The following is a 25,649-nucleotide window of genomic DNA, read 5'->3' on the forward strand; positions in this document are numbered from 1 at the left end:
AAGGAAATTGGTAATTTAGAAGGAAGTATAATATAGGTCTAAAAATAACTTGAATGGAAAACCATGTGTGGAAAACGTAATAAGAAAAAAATTAAGTGCAGTGGAGGTGGAAAAGGGAGTAAACATTTGTTTCTTGGAAGCCTTCATGAGAGAGCTGGTGTTTGAAGTGAGCAGTACTAAATGAGTAGGTATCCATTGAGAATGAGAAAAGCATCCCAGGTGGAAGATTGGATTGAGCCAAGTATCAGGAAAATACAAGCCATTTCTGAGATAATGTGATGGCCCTTTGGCAGGAGGATAACTTATGTTTGGGGCACTAATTTGGAAGATCAGGCTGAAGAAGGTGAATTGAGGACAAGACCATGGAAGGCTTTATGTGCCAGCCTTTCTTGGCTATAAATGAGAAACCACTGGAGGTTTCTGAGCAGGACTGTGGTATGACTCAAAGTATGTCAATGGAAAATGAATTCTGGCAGCTGTATGTATTCATGTTGGGAGAGACCAATATTAGGGAGGCCAGCTACAAAACAAATGCAATCATCAAGGGCAGAGAAAATGAGGATTTGAATTGGCATCATAGGTATAAGGAAAGGAAGATAAGTGCAAATATAAGTAACGGTATTAAAAAATTGATTGGACTTTAAAACCTATGGATGTGGGAGGTAGGAAAGAAGAAAGTGTTGAAGAAAACTCCTAGATTTCCAGCCAAAATGAAAAACCTTGGAAGAGTGCATTGGGTAAAAGATAGTAGACTTACTTTTAAGACATGACTAGTTAGCAGTGCTAGGGGGGTACAGCTAATATCATTGAGTACCTTCTGTACTCTACACATTTACATGTATTGTCCTATTTAATCTTCAAAATGGTTTTGTGAGAAGAGGAAGATCATACTAGTTTTACAGATAGAGAAATTGAAGCTCAAGAAGTAAATTAATCTGCCTAAGTGGCAAAATTATCATTCAAAAAGAAATTTAAATATTATATTCTTGGTATATCACCATTGCAAAAAATCTAGCAGACAGATGGACATGGAATGCACATAGTGGTTTTACCTAAAGTTATTGGGAAAATTAGTTTCTTCCCTTCCCTGACATATTTCAGGGAATGTCAGTAAGTCTGCATACTCTACTAAGTCTAGAAGAAGTAGGGGTGATCTCTTAGTTCGATGATCATTTCTAATGGATATCAATAAATCATTCCAATGAATGTTTTAATAGCATTTTGCTAACATATGATACAATCACAAATTAGTTTCTAAACTGTGTTTTGGGAATACATCATGATCCAGAAATTTTCTTAATTGCCAAAATACCACTCTGATTCTTCATGGAAACCCATAGCATACACTTAAGATCTGGGGGAGAGGTAATGTAATGTAACCTGTGTTTCAAAGCTCAATCATCCCCTAAACAGACCTTGCTACAAAAACAAGTATATTCAGAGTATGGCTGACAAATCTCAGATCTGTGGCTGAAATTTTCAGTTGATGATATTAAAATAAACACCATTACCATTGTTGTGTTCTGGCTGTTCCTTATTCAAGTTACATGTTTGTAAGAAATGACTAGTATCATAAACCTCACCGAAAAAAATCATTTCTATTTTCCAAATAGAAGGTTTTTTACAGCATAATAAATGAGTTCTTTTGAATTCAGCTGTGTTTTTCTGAATATAATCTTCTGGTAATAGCTTGGCCTTACCCCTACTCTGCTATTTCCAGATAGTATATTTCACCACATGTATCTAAAAATTTATAATTGGACCTTCTAGTTGGAAACCAAGGTTTGGCATTAATTAAAAGTTACTGGTGAAATGGCCAACTGATAAAAACAAATGCATACATTTCTAGAATAATAACTTCCGTTCTTCTCTGAAGAATCTGAAGCGGCAGGCTGTCATTTTACAGAACTTTCTCATTTCCCCAGACTTATAATAAAGCCAGCTCATTGTTTCTTCAGGCTACTAAGCATCAAGCAATTTGTTTTCTGTGCTCATTCTGTCTGCTCATGGTTCGTTCGCTCTTGTGTGCACTGAAGCCCTACGGCTGATGATCTTTTTTTATTTTTTTAATAAGCAATTATGGCACCTTTGAATAGAATGTTATCAAAGGAAGGATCTAATTCTATCACAGATTTGGACCAGGAAGTTATTCCACATGAAACCTAAGGTTAAGTCTCAGGAAATTAGTCCTGCCTGGGAACACATATCAAATGTATTACAAGAGCATTGGTGTAAATGGTGTCACTTCCATCCATCCAGTTTCATAATCTGGCAACTTCAGAATAATTCTTTTATTTTCTTCTTCGTTCAACCCATTTCCAACCCACTCTGTTCTGAAGTTTTACTTCTGGAATCCATCCTAGATGTCCTGGATATACTCATTTTCTCTTTTACAATTGCTCCCACTTAGTCAGTCTACCTTGATGTTTTGGAGTGGCCTCCTAACTGGTCTCTGTACCCCTCATTTATGCTCCTCCCAGTATTTTCTGCACGCATTAAAGTATTATTTTCAGATTAACTAGTATATCATGTAAGCCCCAGGTTTAAAACCCTTCAACAGTTTTCCTTGCTTTGACTATCAGGACCAAAATCCTTATCATGACCCTGAAAGCCCTGAATGTTTGAGGACCACTTACTTCTCCAGATCATTTGTCATCATTCTCCTCTTCTCCGGAAGGAAGAGATCTCTCTTGGTTCCTCTCTTGGTTCTTCTCCGCCTTTATATTTCGAGTCAAGTAAAGAGACAGCAGAAGTCTTCCTCAGAGAATTCTACCTAATCACCCACATGCCTGCCTCCAGGGGCAATCTTTATCTATCTACCTATCTATATTTATATGTACATATTCAACAAGACTGAATCTCTGTACTTTAGAACACTTATTTCCAGTTATAAATTTATATTTATTTATGTCCACAGTCTTTACCACTAGACTTTAAACTCTATGAGAACAATGCTTGTTTCTGGTATTGCTTAACTTTCTTTTTCTTTTCTTTTTTTTTTAATGTTTATTTATTTTTGAGAGAGAGAGAGAGAGAAAGAGGGTGCGAGCTGGGGAAGGGCATAGAGAGAGGGAGACACAGAATCCTAAGCAGAGTCCAGGCTCCAAGCTGTCAGCACAGAGCCTGATGTGGGGCCTAAACTCACAAACCATGGGATCATGACCTGAGCCGAAGTCAGATGCTTAACCGATTGAGCCACCCAGGTGCCCCTGGTATTGCTTAACTCTCTATGCTCAACACCTATTTCAATGCCAGGCCCAGGTGGGTTCTCAATAAAAATTAGTAGAATAAATTGAAGTGTTTTGCCAAGCTCTGAATGTCGATTAAGAAGCAGTAACCAATGGAAAAATATTAGATTTCAAGAAAATGAGGTATTTCTTATCAAATGGTTTTCACTAAAGCAGGGAAGAAAGGGAAGACATAGTTCTTGAAGACCAAAAGAAATTAAAAAGGGAATGAAGAGGCCTGTGTGGCACATAAAATAAATGTCTTTTCTCCGCAACTCTTGTCTAATATTGGAAATAGACAAAGTATAATCAAAGAAGACTGTCTAGGCCCATGATGCCAGTACTTGCTTTTAAGTATTTTCATTTTTTTAGGCACCTAGTAATTAAACAGCGGAGGACCAATTTAGGACCCATTGGAAAGTCCAGATGGCCAAGGGACTGTATAACGTTTGATTTTGATTACTGAAGCAAGCCCTAGCTCAGGTACTTCCCCAAACCTCCCTTCATTCTCTGTGCTATCACAACGCCTTGAGTATATTTTTTAAAATCAAACTTTAAACCAATGCTTTGCTTTTAAGTTTTTCCTATGGTTTCCTGCATACCTTACAATTAAACTTCATACAATGAGTTGAAAGAGCAACTCTCTACATAGGTTAAAAGGTTAGAGAATCGAGCTGATGACTCGTTCTCTCTCTCTCTCTCTCTCTCTCTCTCTCTGTAGTTTCTATAGATTCTATAAGAGGGAATGCCAAGTAGAACAAAGAACAGACATTAAGACATTGCATCAAGTAAGGTCTGAAGCTAATTTTCCTCTGTTCCCATGGCCCTTTTCACTGATTAACAGGAATAATTGAATTGATTGTAATATGATAGATGTTAGTGACTGCATTTTGCAAAAACCACTTATAAATTCTTATCTTGCTAAATTGTGGGTTTTCAATTTAGTATAACTGAAAGGTAGGAATTTTACCTTAAGGTATATAATTTTACCTTAAGGCTATATCCAAAAATATGGGGGGAAGACCTTTCTACTGAAAGGTGTCTTTCTGTTGGAAGATCAAAGTAGTACAGACTGGTTTGAAGAAAGTAAATCTCCTCAAACTTTTATTGTAATTTATAAGAAATGGTTTTTTTCGTGTGTGTTCATGGATACTTATTCTCCTTCTTGGCTTTAGATACACTATATCCTCAGCTTTCCTTTTTAATGGTTGTCATTATGCACACCCACTGTTTTCCAGCCCCTGAACTAGACCCCTTAGCCTGAGGACTATCGATGATGGATTGACTATTTGGGTGCTGGGGAGTGAGCACTCCCAGAAGCAGCCTTCAACAACGATCTATAGGGGTTGGTGGGTAACATCCAGCTCCTTATCCCCTAAGTGAATGACTACACCATTCCTAGAGAACCCCTGAGTGATGAAAACCCAGGTGCCCACAGTGGTAAGTGCTCTGTAGTACTGACTCCTCCCCCTTCTCACTTCTCCATTCTCCTACCAGTATTTTCTGAAATCACCTCCCATATAAACTACTTATGCTAGCATCCTTGTCTCATAAAAGGATATGACTTTGAATTTCTATAAAAGGGTCTGATTCTGGAGTGGGAACCCAAACTAAAAGAGAAGGCCTTGGTATTCATGAAAGTCTATAATTAAAATGAGATTTGAGGCTTAATGCCAGGCTTATAAGACTGTTATGTCTAACTATTATTAAAACATTGAAATGCTGTTATGCCAGTTAGTAAAGAGATGCTTCCCCAAAGTCTCTAGAGGGCATGACCATTGCCCTGGTCATCAGTTCCTTCCCTTGATTCAGCAATTAACGGTTAATGCTTGCCATAATGGGGAGCTTTCCAATACACTCATCAGGTATCAGAAGCACCAACTGGCTTGAATGATCAGTAGACCTACCATGTGGGTTATCAAATGTTTCAATATTATTTATGGTCACTTTGATACCTGCTAGGTCCAGACTTAAAGTAAAGTTTATCCTTTGATGACTGTGTAGAGAAGACCTTGAATTTCTACTCCCCTAACTCAGTCTTTGTTACTTCTCTGCATAGACTTCCTCTGGCTCTCGTTGTCCAACTGATATTTAGGGAATAGACACAAGAGACAAGAGAAGGAAGAATGGAGAGAACAAATCAATACCTGATGATCTTCTGGGAAACTTGCCAACATTTCAACTTGAGGTGGCCCTATAAACAGGGCATTTCCTGCCTGGTAGCCCCCCTGTACTTATAAACAATGGGATGCCTACCAGAGTACAATGGATTGGACTTCCCTGAGATTATACTTATGTTCCTGCCTCTACTTTTTTCTAGATTCAAAAAGTTTATGAGGAAAGAAATATAAGACCAAGCATCACACACACACACACACACACACAATTTCATAGTGGACATTTGCAGTTTGGCCAGATATGCATGGTGGATTACATTCCAGAGCCAGATGCTAGAATCAGTACCCACATTGCTACCCCCAGGCATCAGACATGTAACATCTGGCCCCATACTCCCAGCTCCCTGGCCAGGTTGTAAGTTTTATAACTGGAAAAACATTTTTACGCTCATTTTATGGTGATTATGTGTTAACCACTTCAGGGACTTATTAACAATTCAGGATAAACTTGGGTTGTTGAGCAGAAGCATGTGTCCAAATGACAGTTATTTCTAAGCTACATCCTTCATAGATTTGATGACCCCTGAAAACAGTTGATTTACATCTATAACTGCATTCTAAAGAGCAGGGCAGAAGCTTCAGAAGGTGAGTTTTGTTGCAAACGCCCACAGATGAGCCAGGTATCAGAATCAGGGTCATTTTATAATCTGCATGCATTTTATAGTTTCCTGTGACACAGTAACCACAAAATTCAAAAGGCACACTCTTACAAGTGTGAAAAAGGCAATTTCAGGGTTCCTTTTGGTTTCTGCTGTTGCAAGGCAGGATTTAGATACAGTTTCTCACTATTTAAATTTGTTATTAAAGTTTTTGTAGGATGCCAAAATTTTCAGTTAGTGTTGGTAAACGATGTCAACACAGTTCCAAGTTCAAGGTGGAATAATTTCTTGAAATAAAGCAAGATTTTGGTGCCCAGAAATCTTATTTTAAGATGTACAAACTTCTGGGACACCTGGGTGGCTCAGTCGGTTAAGTGTTCCGACTTCAGCTCAGATCATGATCTCTCAGTTTGTGAGTTCGAGCCCCACGTCAGGCTCTGTGCTAACAGCTCGGAGCCTGGAGCCTGCTTCAGATTCTGTGTCTCCCTCTCTCTCTGCCCCTTCCCTGCTCATACTCTCTCTCTCTCTCTCAATCTCTCTCTCTCTCTCTGTTTCTTTCTCTCTCAAGAATAAACATTTAAAAAATTTAAAAAAAAGATGTACAAACTTCTCAGCCCTTGAAATCACTTTATTTAAAAAATAAACAAATAAAACAGATCCTTGTATATGTAAACCACATACAGCTTTTCTTCTATGCAGTCTTTCTGGTATTTGTACACATACACAGTGAAGTTTTTAAAATATTTCATTGTCATCTGTAACTGCTGATAGCATTTGGGGTGTGATAATGTTTTAAAAATTGGAAAACCAAGTAAAGAAAATTTCATGCAAATAAATTCAGAAAAAAATTGGAGCTTTAATACAATCATTTAATTTCCCCCTAAAAAGCTATTCTACAATGATATACTCACTAAAATAGCTAAAATTTTTGAAAATGCTAACAATACCAAGTGTTAATAATACAGAATAAAATCTTATGCAGTGGTGATGCAAAATGATACAACTACTTTGGAAAACGTTTTGGCAGTTTCTGTTTGTAAATTTGGCAATTTAATATATGCCTACCTACCTTTTGACCCAGCAGTTCCATTCCTAGGTATTTAGACAAGAGAGATAAAATATACATCCACGTAGTGACTTGTAAAAGATTATTCATAGCACCTCTATTCATAACAATTCCAAACTGTCAATAACCCAAATGTACATTAACTGCTGAAAGAATAAACAAATTTTGGTATATCAGATAATGGAATACTACTCAGCTATAAATAGGAATGAGCTAATGATACATTAAACAAAATGAATGAATCTCAAAATCATGTTTTTCAAGTGAGTTGAAGAAATACAAAAAAGAACGTACTCTGTGGTACCATTTTTATTAAGCTCAAAGACAGACAACATACTCTATAGTGATAAAACCAAAACAGCATTGTTGACTATGAAATGCAGGGAGATTCATTGGAAAAGAGCATGAGAACTTTTTTGAGAAATGAAATGTTTTATACATTGGTCTGGTGATGATTACATGTCATATACAATTGCCAAATTACATGGATCTGTTGGCTAAAGATTTATGAACATAAATTATACCTCAATAAGCTCTGTAACATTAACAAAAGCTATCATCAAGCTTCTAAGTTCCTGTTTAACAATATTGATATTATCCATTATTTTTCTACATTAGCTTAGAAGCTAAATTCAAATTCACCATATGGCAGGATGTAATTTAAGTGAAATTACTGGGACATGTACTGTTTCATTTAAGGAAACTCTCCAGAAAATTAAAACTTCCCCATTCAAATACCAACCTTATTTTTTTTTTTTTTAATAAATTAACCAATTTTGTGGCAGTCTCCAGTGATTCCTTTTTTTCTTTTGGTAGGGTCCCATATTGGTCATCTCATGTGACGTTGGCAAAAATTTTTCCCACATATTTAATATTCTTTCAAGGCAGCCAGACAAGTGTTTTCTATGCATTAGAGCATTTCACATATTAGAAAGATTTTCACTGTATGGAATATACCATAATTCCCTTGTGCATTTCTCTAGTCCTGTTGCTTAATATCCACTAATGGGTGCAATTTGGAGGAAACCAAAATGATTAAACTCAAGGAGAAGAGATGAATGTGATCACAGGGTCATGTTGACAAAAGCTGAATCAATGACACCCAAGTGGTCAGACCCACAAACTCTGAAAGAATTTTCTAATCTCAATATTAACCTAGATTTTTTTTTATTACTAGTCAGGTCTTTGATCATGCAAAATGGGCTGCCCAGCATATCAAATACATTCATGGTCATTTATTAAATTTCTCTTCATTTAAAAATCATTCCTATGATTCACTATCTCTTTCATGTAATTTTAGTTAGGTCTCAAAATGATTTTTTTTAATTCTTTCTGAAAATAATATGCTTATTTTGATGGAACAGAGAAAATTGGCTCCATCTTTATTGGTAAGAATTGTCTAAGTTGTCAGTGATGGATTATTTGGGGCAGATATGGAAATTATAGTCTATTCCCTTCCAACCTTAGCAATTTTCTGATGCTTTTGATGAAGCCCTGACAACCAAATAGCTCCTGTAACATTTATGATAAGAGCACATGCCATATTATACACTGACATACACATTGGGCCCTCCTTATGATTAAAACAAAATGTTTCCACTTGCTTTTTATTTGTTACATTTGGAAGAAAGACTTAAGAATTGAGAGAAAGCCAGGGATTTATAGAATGCTAATGTATCACCTTTCCAGAGAAGCTTAAAACCAACGAGAAGGAAAAAAGTATGCCTTCTGAGGTGCTTGAATCATAAAAGCTACCTCTAGAAGCTCAAACCAAGGTCCCATGTTGAGTGAGGTATAGCATTGCAGGTTGCAGTGGATGGTGTTAGTCTGTGAGTTGGTGTTTTCCTCATGCTTCTGGTTATAGAAGTGTAGGAGGGAAGGGAAGAAGAGAGGGAATGTGTGTCCGGATTGTTTCAGAAATGTCTCTGACTTCAGAGCTAAGACCCCTGACTGGGCATTATGGTCCTTTGCTTGCCCTGCCTTTTGAATCCCATTCAGCCCTATTAAGGATATAGGGTTAAGAGTGTGAGGTTTGGTGGTGAAGTCACCAAAAATGGCAAATTTGGGAGCTCCAGGGGTCTATCCCCCCAGAGAAACACCAGTGAAACAAGCAAAAACTGCCATAATCAACTCCATCAGAACCCTGGAATATAGCTAACGGCTTAAAATGACAAGCAAATGCAAAATGTCACTTAAACATTATAAAAGAGCTTTGTGGCATTTTAACTTAGCCTTGCCACACTCTCTCCTCAGCCTGGCAGCAGTGACAAAGATGGCAGCCCATGTTCCCAATATGGGTATCTGGTTCTAGAAGTAACAGAGTGAATTTTGTTATCAAGTAATTGTGTTTGTCTGTTTTGATGTGTCTGAGGTTTCCCTGAAGGAATAACACAAGAGCTTTCCTTTCTTTTGTGTAACTCAGAGTTCTATCAAGGCAGAAAAGAAGCTAGGCAGAGGGTGTTCCTCAAATATTTTGAAAGGCAAATGAACAAGCTGCTGCCACAGGGGACAAGAGATTACAGTTGGGGCAAACAATAGGCATGCTTAAAGCCTAGGAGGAAAACCTGAAGGGAGTATTATTTGGGAAATAATGGTTTTGAAAACATCCCAATATAAAGGAATCTAAAAAGCCATGCGCATGCCCAATGTAGGACTCAAGCTCAGAAAAGATTTGAGAAGACCTAAAATTTTCATCTTCAGCTCATCTTTAGGCTCCACACCAGCAGGAAGTTCTAGCTAAGACAGTTATAAACAGCCCCTCTAGGCATTGAAAGAATGCCCCAACACAAAGCCTATCTACAAAAGTCCAAGATAGTTCTTGTTTGTTTGCTTGATTTTGTTTTTGTTTTTCTCTAGGCATTCAAAGAAATTTCTGTCAAACCTCTAAGTAATCACAAGCTAATGGGAAAGAGATTCAGAGACCACACATGACAAATAATACAGTCTTTCAAAAAAACAGTTTAGAAAAATGAGCAAAGGAATTGAATAGAAATTTCTCCAAAGAAGATATACCAATGGCCAATAAGCACATAAAAAGATGCACAACATCCCTAATCATTAGGGAAATGCAACTCGAAATGACAACAGGATACCACTTCCTACCCATTAGAATGACTATTATAAGCAAAACAAAATAACAAGTGTTGGTGAGGATATGGGGAAATGGAAGCCTTTACACATTGCTGGTGGGATGTAAAATGTTGAAATCACTGTAGAAAACTTTCTGATTCCTCAAAAAGTTAAACATAGAATTACCATATGATCCAGGAACTGAACTTCTGGGTATAATTCCTTGGTGGTAGTATAAAGGAAGACAGATAAAGGAGTAAAGGAGCAGAGTGTTTGTATACCATTGAAGCTAAATTGGTATTAATTCAAGCCAGATTATTATAAATTTAGGATGTTAATTGCAATCCCCAGAATAAGGACTAAAAATCTAACTAAAAAAAAGAAAAATACGGAAAAAGAAATGGGAGGGGAATTAATTTCAAAACCAATTAAGAACAAAAGAAGACAATAATGGAGGAATTGAGGAAGAAAAAATATATAATTGAAAACATTTTGTTCATCTTTCTTCATCCATAATTACCTAAATGTAAATGAATTAAACTTTCCTATTAAAAGGCAGAGACTTACAGAATGGATATTTTTGAAAAGAAAAAAACAAGATCCAACTATACACTGTCTGCAACAGACTCACATTATTATTTTTTTTTAATGTTTATTGTTTAGTTTTAAGAGAGAGAGAGAGCAAATGGGGGAGAGTTAGAGAGAGAAGGAGACACAGAATCCGAAACAGGCTCCAGCCTCCACGCTGTCAACACAGAGTCCAATGTGGGGCCCAAACTCAGGAACTGTGAGATCATGACCTGAGCCGAAGTTGGAAGTTTAACCAATTGAGCCACCCAGGCACCCCTACAACAGACTCAGTTTAGATCCAAAGACACAGATTGAGAGTGAAAGGACAGAAAAAGATATTCTATGCAAATTCCAAAAGACAGCTGGCATGGCTATTCTATTCTCAGGTAAAATAGACTGTAAGTCAAAAATTGTTGTAAGAAACAAACAAAAAAAGGACATTATATATTGATAAAAGGGTCAATTCATTAAGAATATAAAACAATTGAAAACATATATTCAACTAAGAGCATAAGGATTGATGTGGAAAAGAGAATGAGCCTAGTCTTGTACTAATGGGATTCACTGTCCATCCCTGGGTTTCATTGTTTATAACCCTCTGAATGCCCTTTTTTATGAAAACATCTTGAGTTGTCTCTTTACGTCAGTATTTTTCAACCTTGACTATACAGTGGAATCACCTTAGGTGCCTTAAAAATTCTAGTCTCCCACTCTAAGATTCTGATGTCCTTGGGCTGGGATGCACTCCAGGCACTGGGAATTTGAAAAGCTGCCCAGAAATCTAAATGTGTGGCCACGTTTGAGAGCTGCTGCTTTATCGGAAACGGTGTTATACCTGTTGCCAGGTAAAGCAAGGGTGTGCCTGGGGACTTTGGGAAAAGGAAGTGGTTGTCTCGATAAGAACCAAAAAGCAAGCTAAGTGTTCCTTGCTGGTCAAAATATTTCTCTGTCTTGTTGCATGTTTAAGTAGTAACTGTGCCAAGGCAATCGTGTTTGCTCCAGCTGCATGCTAATAATGTTGCTATGAAGGCCAGCCTACCTAGAAGAATGGTGTGCAGTCTTTTTGCCACATAGTACGTGGACTCCTGTGTCCTGGAAACGGCCCTTTAAAATAATAATGTCTGGCATTTTTAATAAGCATAACCCCATTTTAAATATTACCAACTGAAATTCTAAGCAATTAGGCAATGTGGTTTCACTGGGGGTAATACGAACATTAATAATACCCAAAATGAAGTAACTTCTGGAATATTTCTAGTCTCAAATTACTACCTTTGGTAACATTTTGGTCCATAGACCATTTTTACTAACTAGAATAAATTCTAAACCAGGAAAAGTACATGGTCAAGGACTGACACTTTGAACTAAATAGCCTTTCATCTTCATGAGATATATATTGCTGACCAATCTAGGGGCCATTAATGGCATCACATCTACCACTTGCATGAAACTATGTCTTATTGGTGGCTTATAGAGTATAAATCAGAGACCTATGAGACTGATAGCCAATCAATCAATCAATCAATCAAGGAATGTGCATATTATGTTAAGTCATAGTAGGATGGTAGCCAATTTGTAAATAATTCTCAGTTGGAACAGTCCTAGTGCGAATTGGCAAAAGACTTGCACTCATATAACAAATTAAAAAGTTTGCTTAAGAATTAGCAAATAGTAGATTTTCTTAAAATGGTGTGGTGGCAGCTATAGCTCTATCAAGAAAAACAAATCAAGTTGAAAAGTCTCATTTGCAAAAATAATTTAGTTTCCATCTACAAGAGCTCTGGCCATTTAACTAGAGCAGAAGGAATAAAAGCATCATCATTTCCCTCCCGACCACTCAGGTGGGTGTACTTGTCCAAACTCAAAGGGAAGGCAAAGGCTGAGGCTGGCTGAGGCTCTTCACAGAGATCTGTCCCCTGGGGACAGAACAGGGTGGGAAAGCCTGGACAGAGGGTCTGAATGGGCAATCAGGAATTTGCTCCATCAATATCCTTTTCCCTCCATTTCCTTCAGGAACATGCCCCATTTTTATTCATGGTAGCAATGTAATCGGCTAAAAGACTGGGTTTAGCTATATGACTAATTTCTAACCAATGTGCTGTAAACAAAAGTTGGAAGGTGAAACTTTAAAGAAAGTTTGTCAAGTGGGTATAGAAAGCTGGGCTTGCTTTTTATCCTCCTTCTTTTTTCTCCTTCCTGATGCTTATAATGGGGAGGTGAAGCTTGAAGCTTCAACTGACATTTGGATGAAGCAACCTTGCAGTTGGAAGTCATTGCTAAGGATGATAGAGCAGAAATTAATAAGGGGTTGAGTCTCTAGTGATTGGACCCACCACACAGCCCTGGATCCCTACTCTGAGCTTCTTCCGTAAGAAGGAAAATTAATCCTTGTCTTAAAAAAAAAAAAAATCAGTGGCGCCTGGGTGGCTCAGTCGGTTGAGCGTCCGACTTCAGCTCGGGGCATGATCTCACACTCTGTGAGTTCAAGTCCCGCATCGGGCTCTGTGCCGACAGCTCAGAGCCTGGAGCCTGCTTCAGATTCTGTGTCTCCCCCTCTCTCTGACCCTCCCCTGCTCATGCTCTGTCTCTCTCTGTCTCAAAAGTAAATTTAAAAAACCCTTAAAAATATATTTAAAAACTTCAGTAATTCAAAGGTTTTATTTCATTATTTATTTGATATTAATTATGCAATTAAAATGTGATGTAGGTATTTTTAAATCATTACTTTTTAATTTTTTAAATTAGTTTTAAGCTCCAATCTGCTTCTAATTTTCAGAATATATTTGCCTCCTTATAAATAGCCAGTGTCTGCTCATGAGTTACATTCATTTGAGATGAAGTCTGTGCCTTATCAATAGATGGAGACATCACTAAATATAAAGAATTCCTGCTTAATGTATCAAGTGAATGGATGAACAGAGCACCCTAACTTACATTGGTTTTTCAGCATATGAACCAACTGCATACTTCATCAGAAAGTTGCTTGTTTCCAATAAATATGACAACAGACAACCTAGCACCCTCAAATTCAAACAAGGCTGAGAAATGATGCGTGACTTATCCTTGGAAAAGTGAAAGACACCATTTCGTAGGAATCACATGAATATGAATGAGATGATTAACATTATTTAAATATCACCAAGTAAACATAACATTTCCGTTGGACACCTTTTAAGCAGTTGGATTTTCCATGGAATATATTTTAGCTTTGTTTTGCTTGGTTGGTAATTCTAGTACTAAATTTAATAAATACACATTATTGAATTTTCTTAGAATGCTCATATTGATGTAACAAATTTAGTGTACAATTGGCTATGATACATGACCATTTACCTATAGTACTTAAGGGTGATGAAACCAGTTTTAGGTTTTCTGTACCTCACTTATCTAGCTTGAGGTATCTTGAAACTGTAAATCGCTTCTGATTTTTAAAAACTGCACATTCAGGAAGTATAACATCTATATGGAAGACTCCTTTGGTGATCCTATCAGCACAAGAATATATTGATAATACAATTTTGCCAGTGTCATTTGTACTTAGGGATTCCTTGGATTGGTATGTAATAGACAATTAATTTAGAATTGCTAAGTGGAGAAGAAAAAAACCACAAAAGTTGCAGTTCTAGCCTTGTGCTAATTAGATGGGTAACTTGATCAGACCACATTTAGTTTTTCTCACTGAGGATACTATTGACATTTTGGGTCATTATATGATATTGACCTGGAAATAGGTCTCATAAACATTGAAAAGTAGTAGCACTTTCAGCCAGCTGCAATGAAAGGGGCTTCCAAGGTAGTCTCTTGATTTGTATGTTCTTTTTTTTTTTAACTTTATTTATTTATTTTTGAAAGAGAAAGAGAGAGAGAATGAGAGAGAAAGAGAGAGGGGGGAGTGAGCACACAGGCAAGAGCAGGGGAGGGGCAGTAAGGGGGAGAGAGAATCCCAAACAGTCTCTGCACTGCCAGCACAGAGCTTGTGGGGCTGCTTGTGTGTCTTGAACCCATGAACTGTGAGATTATGACCCGAGCCGAAATCAAGAGTCAGAAGCTTAACTGAATGAACCACCCAGGCACCCCTTGATTTGTATGTTCTTAACCTTGAGCCTCAGGGAGGGTGGGCCATGTCTGGTAATAGTAGAGCTTGGGAAAGGTACCACAGTTAAAGTAAAAATAGCAGGATTACTAACATGGTGACTCTGATACAGGTCTGTGGTGATTTAATTCTGTCTCACCACTTCCGTGAACCCTTTCTCAATTACATTAACTCAGTCACATTAAGTTTTTACCCTAATTTATCCAGACACCCAAATCTCCACTTCATTTTTCCCTTATAGACAGCCTGACTCTTGAGGACATGATGTTCATAAGTTGAATATTCTACAGTAATATCAAGATCTTGATGGGAGATCTAAATTGGGATGGCAAAGTCTTCCTTCCAAATTCCAAATATTTTGAGTGAACATTATGAGGCACAAAACTGTAACTTTTGCATCAGAAGTATTTTATGGTACGTCAGAAGAATAGGTTGTGCAATAATCATTATTAGTACATGGTGTTGGCTCCTACTCTGCTTAAAAGCAACCAGTGTTGAAATGCCCATTTGGAGTTTTAAATTTTTTAAAAAGACATTATTTAGGACTTGTGACTTAGCAACCAAAGCTGTAGCTTTGAAGTAAATTTATACTTTAAATGCAATTTATCATCAGTTGAGTTTCAGATCTCATACCTAAATTGGAAATCTGAAGAAGTTTGAAGTTCTAAAATGCAGTGTTTGGAAAGGGTATGAATGTATAGCTGTGATATTGTATTAGCAATGAATTTGCTTTCAAAAGAAGATTGTTTTCTTACGTTATCAATCCTTAAAACAGGAGTTCATGTATGCTTGGAAAACAGGCGATTCATGCAATCTGTAAAACACCAACTAAACTCCAAGTGAACTTAAAACAGCCCAAACAAAATATATGCTGGATAAAGCATATTGTGGTTGTTGGAAAACCTTAAAATATGAAAAGTTCCCATTACTCTTGGTATTTTACCTCTGAGAATTTTCTAGCCAAAGTTCTATTTGAACTGAGGTCAAAATTCAGTTACTGTGTGGGCTTTTCCTAAGGGATAAATTTAATGAAAGGGCCTAGTTATTGCAACATATGCTGCCTTCATTTCAAAAGATTTCCTTAAAGCATAATGATTAAAGCCTAGGGAGAAAGAAATTTGTACTTTTCAAAAGCTCTAAGAAGTACCCCACAGAAAAAACAGTACCCAAAGCCACATACATAACGAATAAATAGTCCTTTTGGCTTAAAAATCATAGCAAATCATTAGTTATTTCTGCTCCTTTTTCTCGAAAGTGTTTTAAGAATCTTAAAGGTCAGTGTACAATGTACAAAGTACTGTTTATTTCCAAAGAAAAGTGAACTGCTTTGTTTTGATTTCCTTCCTTCCTTCCTTCCTTCCTTCCTTCCTTCCTTCCTTCCTTCCTCGTTCCCTCCCTCCCCTTTTCTTTCTTTCTTTCTTTCTTTCTTTCTTTCTTTCTTTCTTTCTTTCTTTCGTTCTTTCTTTCCATTGAGTAGGGAAGACTTCAATATTCAATAAGAATTTTTAAAGCATAAGTGATTACACTATAGTAAATCTTGGTATGATGGGTGTCTTAAGTTGGATTCCCTAGAGACACAGAGCCTGAGGGAAGGTTTTAGGTAGAGAATTTATTTGAAAGGTGATGTCAGCAAGCACTAATATAGGAGCAGGAGTGATACATGGAAATAAAGTCAGGCAATATAATGCAACTCATCAGGTGAATTACCACTGTGGACAGCTAGAACTGAACCCCACTAGGGGGTTCAGGGTGGGAATATAAAACACAGACCTTATTGTTATCCCACATGAGAAGCAAGGGAGCTGGGGTGTTTATACACCAAACTTCTATCAGTCTTTGAGTAATGCTTCTGGTTTCTAGGAGAGGGCATTTGACTCATACTTGCATACATGGACCTGGCGGGTATCAACAACAAAGCGTGTAGGCAGAGAACTTCAACTGTGTTCTGTGAAAGTCATAGGTCTGAGTACATAGGAATGAAGACAACCCAAATGTTATTTGTAGGACATTGATAGCATCTATCATAATGAGTCTGAAAAGCTGAATATGAATTCCAGCTACAAAGTGACAAATATTTCCCAAAAGAATAAATTTCAGTTGTAAAATTCATATAAGATATTTTCCAAACCCTCTAGTAATCAGAGAAATACAAATTAAAAGACAACATGAAGCCAATTATTGGTGTATTGTCAAATTTTTGTAAAAAGTAAAATTGCAATAAAGTCCAATGTGTCAGGTACTGGATGTATTAAAAATATTAAAATCATTTTGAAAAGCAATTTGGCACTGTATTTCTTTTTTTTCTTCCAAGATTTTATTTTAATTCAAGTTAGTTAACATATAGTGTAGTATTAGTTTCAGGAATTAGTATTAGTTTCAGAATTTAGTGATTCATCATTAAATTACAAATAATACCCAGTGCTCATCACAATAGCACTGCATTTCAATAAGTAAAGTAATTTCCATACACTTGGACCTTCAACTAATTTTCTGGGAAATAAGTATTAAAGAAATTACTGAAAACATGAGAAGAATGATACATATACACAAAATGAAGATACATTGTATGCAATCAAAGGATATTTATATAACCAGCAAGATTATGATTGTGAAGAGTTTCATGAAAATAAATGCTTATATATAGAAAAAAAATGGTAAAAGTATACATGTATTTTGGCTACAACTATCTTAACTTTCAGCAGCATTAGAAGTTACTGGAGGAAAATACACCTAAAAGGCTAACAGTGATTAGAATTTAGTACCAGTGTCAATTACAATGTTTTACTTGCAAGTAACAAAATCTAGCTCATAGCGGCTTCAGCAGTGAAAGAATTTATTGCCTTGTGTAACTGGGGACCCAGCAGTAAGGCTTCAGGTTTGATCAGCAGCTCAACTAGGTCATTAAAACCAGTTGGCTTCCTTCTCCTGATCCTGCCTTCTGTGATTTCTGTTTCATTTTCAAGCAACTTCTCCTCTTGGTTGTGACTTTGACACAGCAGAAACTAGAACTAGATGCTGTACTGGTCACACTGAGGGTCAAAATAAGTGCTTCTCTTCTTCAAACATTGAACAAAAATCTCAAAGTTCTGAGTTATGTGCCCATCACTGAACCAAAAACTATGGCCAGAGGTTAAGATTGGCTTTAAGCCAATTTGGGCACCCCTCTGCAACTGTGGGTAGTTCATTTCCACAGTACATCCCTGGCGACTACTTGAGGGAGGCATAGCATGAGTGTTGAGGAAGAATGATATATAAATATATATGTATATATGTGTTTGTACATGTGGGTATGTATATGCACAGATACATACATGCATACATACACACCCATCTACAGAAAAAACAAAAGTAAGTTACTGAAGGATTCATTTGTTCATTTACTCATTCAGTTGACACATATTTACTCAGCACCCATCTTGTTCCAGATACTATTCTAGACACTGCAGACGCAACATCAAGTGAGACAGATAAGGTCTCTGATTTCATGGAACTGACATCTCAGTGAGAGACCACCAATAAACAAATAAATGAATAAACCAAAATAAAAAGTATGCGAAGGAATTAAAGCAAGATGCTTATTGGCATAATAAGATGGATTTTTTTTTTTTTTTTGCAGTGGTTAGGAAAGGACTTGTTGAGGAGGAAACATCTAAGCTGTGTATGAAAAGAAGAGCCACTCAGGCAGAAATCAGGGTATAGAGCACACTAAGAAGGCCCATTGGTACAAAAGATCTAAAGGTGCAAACCATCCTGGAATTCTGGAGAAAACACAAGAAATCCTGTGAGGCAGAGATTTGGGTATGAAAAGGTTCAAATGAGGGGCCCCTGGGTGGCTTAGTCGGTTAAGCATCCTACTTCAGCTCAGTTCGTGATCTCATAGTTTGTGAGTTCAAGCCCTGTGTCAGGCTCTGTGCTGACAGCTCAGAGCCTGGAGCCTGCTTCAGATTCTGTGTCTTCCTCTTTCTCTGCTCCTCCCCTACTCATGCTATGTCTCTCAAAAATAAATAAACATTAAAACAATTAAAAAAAAAAAAAGAAAATAGGTTCAGCCGAGAAGGGTTTAGACAGGTACATAGATAACAGGTCATGTAGAACTTTGGAAACCACTGTAGGAATTTGAGTTTCATGCAAAGAACAATGAGACGCGCGGGAATATCTTTAGTAGAGAAAGATAAATATCTATTTATGTCTTTAAAAGATCTCTTTATTGGCTGCTTATAAAATGGATTGTGGAGAAATAACAGGGGACCCAGTTAAGAAGCAGCTCTACTAGTCCGGGCAAGAGATGGTGGTGACTTGAACTAAGAGGTGAGAGTAGATGGAGAGGAGTGGACAGCTTGGGATATACTTTGTGGAGGTAATGCTATATGTCATATAGATGGAGAAAACAGAGAATAAAGGCTACTGTAATTTTTTTTTTTTTACTTGAACAACTGGTGGATTAATGAGCTGAGACTAAGCTGAGAAAGATTAGTGAAGGAGATTTGGAAAGGGAGGGAAGAGGAGAATTAAGAACACTTCATGAAAATTTGAAGCCTGAGATGTCTATTCACCATTCATGCAGCGTCAGTTATATATTTTCAGGCCCAATGCAAAAATGAAAATGAGGGCTATTCATTCAAAAAGCAAGGGAAAATAGTGCCATTAAAGGTACTAAAATATAAAGCTTTTTTTCTTTTTTCTATAGTCTTACTCTTGACTTGTCATGGGATTTTTAAATTTGCTGTTTAAGGGACGCCTGGGTGGCTCAGTTGGTTAAGCAAGACTCTTGGTTTCGGCTCAGGTCATGATCTCGTGGTTTCATGAGTTCAAGCCGTGCCTCTGGCAATGGGCTGGCCACACAGAGTGTGCTTCAGATTCTCTGTCTCCTGTCTCTCTGCCCCTCCTTCACTTGCACTGTCTCTGTCTCTCTCAAAGTAAATAAATAAACTTAAAATTTTTTAATTGCCATTTAATATCATTTTAAATTTAAAATATTAAGATTGTACAGTATTTGCATGGAGTTTGTCCTTCATCTTTATATCGTACAATGTTTTTAAACCAAACAGGAACATTTAACTCATATATAGAATCACCAAAATTATGGCATTCATATTGCATAGTTCATATATACATATATATTTTGGTTGCCCTACCTTTCTCCTACTGACACAAATAAGGTAGGGCTCCTTGGTCATTCATGTTTCTTAAAATGTTGTTGCCTTTATTCTGAATTTGAAGCAAGTTTTGATTCTAATGGAAAACATGGTTTCTCATGGCTGTCAGTGCCTCTGGATGTAACTTACCTTGTTTCACTTTGAGTCTCATTGAATTCTCATGTATCGTGGATCCACAGGAATTGTGTGCTTGTGGACATTGCAAATGCTATATGTGATTGGGGCAAGGAGGAACTGTGGACATGCATATCACATGTACCTCCTCTGCTCGTGTGCCTTTATTGTCCCACTGGACTTCAGCTACAAAACACATGTTCAAAGATAAAGTGATTAAGAATTTCAGCATGGTAAAAGCCATTGGAAGATAATATTTATAGTAGAGTTACTTATATTGAAAGGTACTGAGCAGCTAAGTAAGATGAGAACAGAAATGTCCTCACTGGATTCGGGATCATGGAGGTCATGGACAGTCTCAACGGAAGCGATGTCTTTGGTGTAGTGCAAACAACTATTTACTAAACCTTTAGGAGATGATATGCCATGAGAAAGAGACAGCAATGAAGACAGCTTTTTTGAGGACTGTTGCTAGGAAAAGGAGCAGAGAAATGGGGCTGTGTTTGCAGAAAGATGAGGTATCCAGGGAGTGATATTGATGTGTATTATTGAAGTTCATTTTAATGTAGTAGTTATTCCATTCTATGAACTTACTGCAAGTTTTATATACCCTTTCAAATTATTGGATATTTGGACTATTTCTAAATATATTTGTATTTTAAAACAATATTTTCATGAATCTTAATATATACATCTGTTTTCCAAAGTGATTGTACCAATTCACAACTCCATCAACAGAGAAAAGAGTTCCCAATTATTCACATTCTAATTCATGAGTATGAGAATCTGGTCAAATGATCCTTCAGACCTCTCTATAAAAACCCATATTCTAAATGATCTCACTTTGAGTTTCACTTTGATCTCTGCTAATCAAACTCTACTCTAAGCTCTCGAAGGCATAGAGAACTTTTTAGATTTTTGTTTCTTGTTTCTCTCTGAGCTGGACTCTGGGTTAGCAATGGGTGATTACAGCAATAGTTTCCTTTATGGCTTTCAGGCCATGATCAAATGAAAACAAAACAAAAAGGCAAGTATTCCATGCCTCTTTAAGCCTGTTATTTCAGGGTAATTGAGCATGTACATTTTGCAGTCTGCAGTTGATGAACATCACTTCATGGGCAAAAGAAGAATAAGAGAAATGTAGATCTTTTTAGAATTTCCTCTAAGACTTTGTTTTTAAAGTCTGATTCACGTTTGAAGCATGTAGATTAGATCTCAAAAGTTCCCAGCAATCAGTTTACACAGCAAAAGAGAAGGAATCAAGATCCAGAGAGTGCTTGGATTAAACAGCTAAGGTTAAGACTAGGGAGTCTTAAGATCATATTTCTTTAGAGTCATTAGAAAAAATAGAAATAATAAATATTTGATTCTTAATCATTTTCCATCACAAAACGCTTAATGATGGGAACTATCTTAGTTTGAGTTAGCCAGATATAGGTCCTAAGTCAAGGATTTGAATGAAAGTATATGTATTTTTAAATGTTTGTTTATTTATTTTGAGAGATAGAGAGGCCAAGAGAGAGGGAGACAGAATCCCAAGCAGGCTCCATGCTGTCAGTGCAGAGCCTGATACGGGGTTCAAATTCATGAACTGTGAGATTATGACCTGAGCCAAAACCAAAAGTCAGACGCTTAACCAACTAAGCTACCCAGGTGCCCCTGAATGAAAGTATATTTTGATGGAGTTCCCAGGAAATAACATTAGAGGTGTGGGGAAGTGAGACAGGGAAGGGATGTAGTCAACCAAAGATATGTTATCAAGCCAGTTACCATTGTGGGCAATCAGAGTCAATTCCCTTGGAAAATAAGAGATAGTTTTTCCACTTGAGATGCAAGGAAGCTGGGGTATTTATGCACCAACTCCTTTACTCATTGGTTGAAGGCTAACATTATTTTGAAGGGAATATTATTTTGGTGGCACTTTCAGCATGCTAGGTAGGCATTAAGAAGGCTCCAGCCAAAAAGTTCCTAAGGCTGGCAGTAGGAAGTCAAGTCTAAATGCAATAAAATGATAAGAGAGGGCCATGAATGGGGCATCAACAGAGGCTTAGGCTTGGGAGACATCATAGTAGTTACAACAGTGTTCCTCTAGTACTTGTTTCTGATACTACAACAAAGCAGCCTCCTGCAACCACTTTGGAAGTCAGCTATTGAGTCTAATCCACTGATTGACATATGAAAACATTGAGGCTCAGTGACATTTTAAGTGACTTGCTCAAGGATGCACAGATGCAACAGAGAAATCAGACATCTTGATGTATTCATATATGAATCTGATGAACATCATCAATAAATTGTGTGTCTTCAAATATCTTGACAGAGGTGAAGGAAATAGCTGTCTTAGACATTCAAACAAAGCATTTCAAAATGGAACTTGCTTAGCTTATATGTAGCCCCAACCAGACTCAGAAAAAGGCAAGGACATTAGACTAGACAACAATCAAGATCCCAAAAGTTTTCCTTTTGCCACAGAAGTTAATTATTGTCCCCACATAATATGTCTGTGGATACAGTCCCTATGACGCCCATGTTTTCTTTCTTGACTTAGACATAAATTTGGCAAAGGACAGTCATGGGAAGTGGGCAGGACATTCCTTTTGTCATTTGAACTAGACCAGGATCAAGTAGTGTTCCCATCTAAGGAGTTATCTGAAGATAAATTCTCCTTTTCTGGGGTTTTGATCATCTCTTTGTGGGACAGGTTTGATTCACCATTAGTGGGAAAAATCCTAGCTGTTTTTTCCCACCCAAGAGTGGTGTTTTTTTCTCACCCAAGAGTGCTATCAGAGGGATTCACATTGATCTGACTTGTTTAAATAGTAAGGCTGGATCAAACTTCAAAGTGGAATTTGCATCTGTAATCATCTTGATTTGATTTCCCTTTGGCCCAACGTCACATAAGAGTTGATATCTACCCCACCTCCAGAGACTGTGGTCTATGCTATGTATTCCATCCCTTTATTTTATACCAGTAACAAGCTTAGAGATGTTTATCAGTCACCACTTGAAACTGATTGATCCAGTTGAGGAAGAAACAAGTGCTCCTGTCTCATGGAGGGCACGTGGTCTTCAAACAGTTGCATATTAATTAAGTCATAAATACAATAGACTAATTTATATAATACAATAAAAGATATCCCAGTTAAAATCACACGAGCCTACATATTTTCAAGTGCAGTATGCTTTTTAAAAAATGCTAAAAAAATATAATTACTTCTTTAAGTTTATACTTCACATTTGGTCAAATTAATATTTGAAAAACATCTGATAACTGGTGGACATTTCTGCCTAATTTCCATGAAAACACCCTGATTTCATATCTTAATAAAAGAAGGCTAGTTAGGAGTTCAGAGACTGTGCTATGCTGTTAAAGGCATTCCTAAGAGCACATCTTTGTTATTGATGAAATTCCTCCAATCTGGGATGAACAAAGTATAAAGCAATAAATAAGAGAACAAGGAGAATAGAGTAATTCTCTCTGACCAAACATTCCTAATTCTAAATATAGTTCAAGAATTTCTCTCTTCAGTTTTCACAAAAAGTTTGGAGATGACACTTAACATTAACATCCTTCCAGATATTTCCAGACCATAATTTAAATGTATCATTTTCCAAATTTTAATGTCAGTAGGGGTGTGTGTGTGTATTTAAATAATGGAAACTGATTCTGGAAATATTTGTAGAATATGTATCGATGAAGAATCAGAAAATACTTCATTACTCATCTCTTCTAATATTTTCAAATGTTCATTTGTTTTTTTTTTTTTTTTTATTTTATCTAGCTGAACTAAAGCTAAATATGGGTCTGTGTTTTCTGCCACATTTTTGCTTTCATATTTTTAAGTTGTAGCCATCAATTAATAACTACATAAGAATCCATATATCATCTAAATTTCTACCAGGTATTTTAAAAGCTATGTGTGATGGTGAATAAGACCTGTAATTAAGATGAGGAGTAAACAGAGGTCTCTGGAGAAGTAAAGAAGTAATATTGCAGGGGGCACCTGGGTAGCTCAGTCGGTTAAGTGCCAGACTTTGGCTCAGGTCATGATCTCACAGTTCGTGGGTTCGAGCCCTGTGTCGTTCTGTCTCTGTGCTGACAGCTCAGAGCCTAGAGCCTACTTTGGTTTTTGTGTCTCCCTCTTTCCTGCTCCTCTCCCACTTGCTCTCTCCCTCTCTCTCTCTCTCTCTCTGTCTCAAAAATAAACATTAAAAAATAAAAATAAAAGAAGTAATATTGCAGAACTGACGTTTATTCTAGGACCAGGTCATGGAAAGTGAGTACAGAACTCCAACACAGGAGCTGGATGGTGAAACAATGAAAGTCAATAGTAAATACTATTAAAGAAATAAACCAATAATCAAACCATGCGTTATCGGTAGGCATATCAAAGATAAATATTTTTCAGTCTTGAAAACAGCCATGTTGTGTCATAAGACAGTTTGACATACCCTGATGCAATCTTAACCTGGCAAAAGAAAAAAAAAAATAAAAATTCCCTCATGATATGGTGTCCTTACTGGTGTACAAGTGTAAGACTTAGTATCTAAAAGATCTGATGAAAACTGACATTTAAAGTTTTTTAAAATAAATTTAAAAAGCTAAAGGTAAATGCATGAACAATAAACGATGCTAATTGTTTCTCTTAGCTAATTTATAGATTATCAGTGAAGTTTAGCTTTCCTCCCCATCTTCACATTTAAAATGTCAAGGAGCTTATTACTATTTACTGCATTTGGTTGTCTTGCAAATCCCATTTGTATTTACATGTATACCAGATTCTCATTATAATTGGGTTTAAGCAGTATGGGCTGTGGGGCCTCTGCCTTTGTGAACATGTCTTAAAAAGTTGCCCCAGTAACTAATAAACCTGACCCCTTCGGCCCATAGGGATCTCTTTCATCTCTGTATCCTAATAAAACTTACTAACAATTAACTCATAATCTTAACCTTTGTATGCCTTTGTAATTTACTTTTGCTAAATTCTTTTATTTGTCTTCACTGATTAATGGCTTAGTTAGAGCAATGACAATGCAAACTTTGTGCATTTGTGTGTGTGGGTGTTCCAGACACCAACTCAGTGCATTATTATTATATCTGCTATTAATATTTTTGTTGAATGAGCCAAGTTCCTTTGGATGGACATGAGCTATCCACTTCTGTGTGATACAGTCTTCCCTCCAGGGGGATTAAAATAATAATAATAAATAATATGAAGATATTATATTTAATATAATATCTTAATATTATATTAAGATAATAAATGATCACATCTGAACAGTTCTTGATCTGTTGCATCACAGTGAGTTAAGGAAACAGAGCTGTTGAGCTGTAAAAATTAATTAATAAAAAATTACCTCTCTTAAACAAGAAATTGAGTATAAAGGATGTGTTGTTTGGTCATAAGAGCCACAATTAGAATTTATGATGTTGATGTCTATACTATTTATAAGAGGAATAAATATACTATAGATAGAAAGTTCTATGCAAAGATTGTTCCAACCAATATTGTTTAAAGAACTATCCAGAGTACAAAAATTATATTAAATTCTTAGGTGAAACAGCCCTTCCTTGTTC

General features: G+C 36.7%; 1 protein-coding gene across 1 annotated transcript in view; it reads left to right on the forward strand.

Annotated features, from left to right (window-relative positions):
* Nucleotides 1–25,649, forward strand: part of PLCB1 (phospholipase C beta 1) — a 697,918-nt gene that overhangs the window by 389,355 nt on the left and 282,914 nt on the right. The gene's annotated exons all lie outside the window — the stretch shown is intronic.

This window comes from Panthera leo, chromosome A3 (assembly GCF_018350215.1).
Source record: "Panthera leo isolate Ple1 chromosome A3, P.leo_Ple1_pat1.1, whole genome shotgun sequence".
NCBI lineage: Eukaryota > Metazoa > Chordata > Mammalia > Carnivora > Felidae > Panthera > Panthera leo.